The 6000-nt window shown below is 39.2% G+C and overlaps 1 protein-coding gene across 17 annotated transcripts in view; it reads left to right on the forward strand.

The window, feature by feature from the left end:
- celf1 (cugbp, Elav-like family member 1) overlaps window positions 1–4259 on the forward strand; it is a 64398-nt gene extending 60139 nt beyond the window's left edge. For 16 of the 17 annotated variants that reach the window (XM_034875112.1, XM_034875402.1, XM_034875227.1 and 13 more), the window contains one exon: window positions 3504–4239. The gene's annotated coding sequence lies outside the window, so the exon portion shown is untranslated. The other variant, XR_004657106.1, reaches the window with a different exon arrangement.
- Window positions 4260–6000: the final 1741 nt, after the last annotated feature.

Below are 6000 nucleotides of genomic sequence, written 5' to 3' on the forward strand. Positions count from 1 at the left end.
TCCTATTTCTGCATTTGTAAAGTTTTTGTGTTTGTGCAAACGTGCATGCGTGTTGTGAGGGCAGAGTCTAGATCAGTGACTGTGTAAACATGTTCCTGTTCTCCGGTGCTAGAGGGAGAAAGGAGTTTGCCAACTGTTTCTGAGCTGCATCTAAAGATGACACATGCTAGTTTAAATGGGACTTGTCTGTCTGCTGCAACTGTTGCATGGCTTACACTTCAAGTGGCTCAGGTGGATGGCTGCACATTAGGGTATGGGTTGTGTTGTATCCAAATACTGGTTGGAATTGATTTCTGTATGACATAAATATAATTTGTCTGTCATTTATTGTATTTTTCTTTATGTGGAAGTTAGTAAGACATGTTTCTAATGCAGTTGAAATTGCATTAAGTATAGAGATTTTTGGTGAACTAAACACTGCATGTTTTAGTGATGCTCCTCCTCAGATGTCTGGCTGATGTTTTCAGCTTTAATACAAACTCACAGACTTGTTTCACTCATTTGCCTGATGCAGATAGAATGCTTTGTATAATACATGTTATGGTTTTAGCTGGTTTCTGTCTTGAATTCAGGTGTTTTGTAAAAATTCATCAACATCCCTCAGCTACTGTCCTGCTAGCTAGCGACTAGCTGATCTCTTGAGGGCTACACCACTGTGTCTCTCACTGAATCTCTTCTGTGATTGAACAATTCATATACGTGTCAATAGCTAAAGGCAAACCTGTCAGTTGCTTAGACTTGCAAGAAATCATGTTTTTTTTATAGAACTAGATGTATATTTAAACTATTATGCCTTTTCTATTTTTATATGGGTTTTATACTTCCCCTGTGTGTTGGGGAACTATTTATTGCCTAAATTATTTATCTGAATTGAAATTATTTTGAAAGACAAATGTGAAGTCCAACATTTCCATTTGATCTCCTGATGTGTGTCCTGCCTGTTTTGGTGATGTGTATTACGTGTGTGTGGCATGGCGGTGTGTGTAGGATCCATCATAGAACCCTCCCTGTCATACATGCCTTCATTTGAATAAAACACTAATTTTTCCAAAACACAGGGAGCATAGTTTATTCTAGAAGTCAATTTCAAAATGTGTCTGTTGGTCCTGTCTTTCTATGTGAATAAATAGTGACCTTATGTGCTGTCCTGGGCATAGATTTAGTACTAGAATTAGTTTTTAAAACTGATCCTAAGTCCGAATCCAAAGATTGAGTCAGAGTACGCCCATGTGTGATGATGCAGGTATAAATCTGTCACTGCTCCAGGGTCATTTACACCAAAATTACCCTGTTGTGTGTAGTATTGTCCCATTCACTCATTTTCGTGTCAAAACTGGAAGGATCTTGGTATATTTCTATATCAAAGCATGTTTGCTATTGCACAAAAATCCAGATTATGTATCAGGGACTGTGTTGTGATTTTGTGTGTGTGTGTGTGTGTGTGTGTGTGTGTGTGTGTGTGTGTGTGTGTGTGTGTGTGTGTGTGTGTGTGTGTGTGTGTGTGTGTGTGTGTGTGTGTGTGTGTGTGTGTGTGTGTGTGTGTGTGTGTGTGTGTGTGTGTGTGTGTGTGTGTGTGTGTGTGTGTGTGTGTGTGTGTGTGTGTGTGTGTGTGTGTGTGTGTGTGTTTTGGCAGACTTGTCAAATTTTTACTTTAGGTATTACTTCCTGAAGTGAAAGTGTCAATAGGGGGAAATGTTTGGGTCTTTGTAAATTATAGTATGGTCTAGACCTACTCTATCTGTAAAGAGTCCTAAGATAATCTTTGTTGTAATTTGACACTATAAATAAAATGTTATTGAATTACTAGTGATGAGGTTTTAACATTTAATATGTAGACTGGATGAATCAAAGTTGTAGATATCTTATTACACAATTTCTACTAGTTAGAATGTTATTGTGGATATCTTTCATTACTGTTCCGACTAGAGAAAATATTATTTGAACTGAGACAAAAGCTATTATAACTATCTAAAATGTTATTACAGATAGGAGTGTGCTTTGATTAAATGTTAAAGTGACTTTTCATACTGGCCTCAACAGTATCTGCTGTTAATCACTACACATGTTATAATGGTTGTTACGTTGACATGCATTGTTACATTTGTTAATGTAACCTTTGAAGTTTATGTGTTGATCAACAAAAAACATCAACAAAAAGCAGCCATTTGAGGCCACCTTCCTGTTGGTACCTTTTTATAAGTTAATGAGAATCACCTAACTTTCAGTTTTTTTAGTTTTACCAAGGACATGTCCTTCTACTCCATAGGTTACCACTTGGCCAGGTACAGTTCCTGTTTCTTCTCTGTGGGCTGGACCTTGTTTCCTGTTTACTGTTAGTAACACTGGCTGCATGTCTTGAAAACAAAAGACATTTTTTGAAGGCCGAAGTCAAAAAATAAAAAAACAAATTCCATGAAAAGACCAAAACCAACAATGTGTTAGTCTGTCTCTTAATACTCTGTCTGATTGTGGCTCTCAGCCCATCCTACTGAAGATCTACTGTACGTCATTAAAAAAAGGGCCCCCAAACATTTAATTTAAATTAAAATAAGTCTACCATTTCTTTAAACAACTGACCACTGTAGTTTTTTTTATAAACAATAAATAAAACAGGTGGAAATAAGCATTCGTCAGGGACTATTTTCAGTGGCGGATAAATCCACATTTGGTCTACAGTAGTAGACTGCAGCAAGACTGTGTGATAAATAAAAGTACTGTATGTGTGTGTTTTCATGGTGGTGAAGGATAACGTGTAACTACATTTGTAAATGGAAAGGAATTCAATTCAATTTCAGTCATGTATACTTTAGATTTTACTGGCCATTTTCAAATGCATGATGTGTAGTTTCAGGGGTTTTACCCTTCTGTTCTAGGCAGCCATTGGTTTTCATTCATTTCTTGAAACCTGCTCAAATGCTATATTCCCTCAGTTTGTATCAAGTGTGCATTCCTCTTTGTTGTCAAAGTTGCATTTCTATTGTGCAGTTAAGCAATGCAAACTTATCCAATCAATCTCCGATATTAATGCAAAACTATACTGGTATGGTACTTTAAATACCTTTTTTTTTTTTTTTTTTTTTTTATAATTTTCCAAATCCATTGACAGTATGGAACTATTTACTTGTATAATTACTTTTTTAATTGCATAATTCAAGTGCAAGTTAACACGTGATAATTGATAAGAACCGATCAGTACAACAAAGTCACAACTCCATGATGAGCTGCTGTTCCAGACCTCTGTGTGCCCTGCATGTTGACACTCACTCTGTGCTGCTGTCATTTTATTCAGGCTGCTATATGTGTGTGTTGCTTTTGTTGTCATCCACCTCAGGTCTTGGTAGCATGTGGCTTGTCCTCACTCTGTCCCTGACTGACTGTTGAGTGTTTAGACAGTAACATACAGATGATCATTCTTGGTTTCTCTACTCTCTCCTGTGTGTTCCATTGCAGTTTAACCAAGGTTTGTCTCCCTGTTGTGTCTTTCTTTTCGTTTTGTTTTCTAGATCTCTTCCTGTATGCCCTAGCATGTTGATGTGGCGTCACAGTTCATCGTCCAGTCCTTGTCTTCTGCGCTTCTCTGATGCTTCCAATTTCACCACTGACCTTATGTTTGGCATTGAATACCGAGAGGTTTTGTTTTGTTGTTTCCCATACGTCCTCTGTGCTGCTAGAGGGGCACTAGAAAGACTGCCCCTGAACATGTTGGCAAGTTACATTACATGTTACAGAATATATTTTTCTAGAACTGGCTTACATAATCATTGGATTTTTGCAAAATCAGTTTGACAAGTCTGACCTTTCCCTTAGTTTCGATCTCCTGTGTTGTGGAGCATTCCTCCCAGTGCCCCTGTCCTCTGGCGGTGTTGTTTTTTGTGTAAGCAGCAAATCCCTTGTGTGTGTGTATATGTGTGTGTGTGTGTGTGTGTTTGTGTGTCCTGAATTAGAAACACTTAGTGATCACATGTTGTTAGATATTAGTAATTAGGCTAGCTAAGGGTTCGTCTTTGAACCCTTAGCTTAAATGGAGTTTCTATTTAAGTGATGTCATGAGAAGGTAACATTTGTTGTCAGTGTAAAGCATCTGTTTTTATTTTAAGCCTATTGAATTAGATGATGCTGTTCTGCTCCTTTGTGTCGAGAATCAGACCCACAAACCACAGAGGCGAGACTTTTGTTACAATGTATTAAGAACGCATGATTTTTTTTAAATATATCTGCACTGAAATTCTTGGCAAAATGTAATCTAGTTTGTGTTAAGTTAAATGATGAATAAACTGGTGCCAAATGTTTTGCACAAATCAGCCTTTTCCCCCTTTTATTTTTAGAAGCAGATTTTGGTTAGTGTGGCATGTGTTTTGAATTGACTTAGGCTACAGGCAACATTACATATTTAGGATTTAGAGATTTGGATGACAATGCAGATTTTGATGCCTCATTTCGGTGACACTTAACTGCCTGCGCTGCCCTCTGGTGTTTCGAAACTGACATTACAGGCAACAGAAGCATCAATCCACATGACGCTCATTAACATTACACTTGGCTGCAGGTACTGTTAGCTTACCTTTAGCTAGTAGCTAGCTTTAACACAGTTAAAATGCAGACAACTAAACAGTCTAACGTGTGGCTGTATTTCACTGGAAAGGATTCCAACACCGGGACGTCCAACAGTCTGCAGCTGAGAAACAACAGAGCATCCAATTGCGTCTCGTAGGCTTATGCTGCATTCAGTGGTGTTGTAAAGTACTCTCCTGCTATCTAGTGTTTTTTTGTGTTTGGTTAACAGCAATTGTCTAGTGAAATGAGTCATAGTTGCATTTCAAAAGAAATCATATACAGGGTCAAAATTGTGTGTGTGCGCGTGCATGCGAGCCGTATGTGTTCAATGTTTGGAGCAATAACTACCTGCAAAACACCAATCAGTGCTCCATACATGCACATGAAGACCAATCAGGTTCCACTTTTTTTTTTTACCATGTAACATTAGGGTATGGGTTGTGTTGTATCCAAACTAAGGGTTAAAAAAACATCATTAAATAATTTTAATTTTGTTTATTAATCCCCAGTGGGGAAATTAGAATTTACAGTCTGTTTACACACTTTGTTAGTAATCACTAATCACTAATCACACACACAGGCCTGAAATACACACACATGCTCAGGACCTATACATGCACTAGTGGAGAGATGTCAGAGTAAGTGGGCTGCCAGCTGAACCAGCGCCCGGAGCGGTGGGGGGGGGGGGGGGGGGGGGGGGGGGGGGGGGTACGGTGCCTTGCTCAGAGCACCTGGCAGTGCCCAGGAGGTGAAGTGGCATCTCTCCTCCTGCAAAGCTGGTGAAGATAATCCTGTGTCTCAAGAAGATCTCAAGTTCCTATCGAAGTTAAGAGAAAGCATCATGCAAAAAGACAATGGTTGCTATGAAATGCCATTACCGTATAAAGAGGAATGACCAACATTACCTTACAACAAGACATGCGCAATACAGCGCGTGAGCTGTCTTGAAAGGAGACTAAGGAAAGGTCAGCGGTACTACCAAGACTACGTAAACAATCCTGCTTGGTACATTCCACATCATGGCGTTTACCATCCACAGAAACTAGCAAAGATCTGCGTAGTATTTGACTGTTCTGCCAAGTTTCAAGAAACATAGCTTAATGACCATTTGCTTACTGGGCCTGACCTGGAAAATACCTTGGTGGGTGTCTTGTGCCGCTTCCAAAAGGGTTCTGTTGCAGTCTTGTGCGATGTTGAAAGAATGTTCCACCAGTTTCATGTGAAAAGGGAGGATCGAGATTATTTAAGATTCTTATGGTGGGAGAACGGCAACTTGGAAACTACACCATCAATCTACAGAATGTAGGTCCACGTGTTTGGAGCAGCCTCGTCTCCGGGCTGAGCCAACTTCAGCCTAAAACACCTGGCAGAAAAGGGGCGAGGTCAGTTCAGCAAAGATGCCATACAACAAAATTTCTACGTAGACAATGGTCTAATAAGTGTTTA

The sequence above is a fragment of the Etheostoma cragini genome, chromosome 1 (assembly GCF_013103735.1).
Source record: "Etheostoma cragini isolate CJK2018 chromosome 1, CSU_Ecrag_1.0, whole genome shotgun sequence".
In the NCBI taxonomy this organism is placed as follows: Eukaryota; Metazoa; Chordata; class Actinopteri; order Perciformes; family Percidae; genus Etheostoma; species Etheostoma cragini.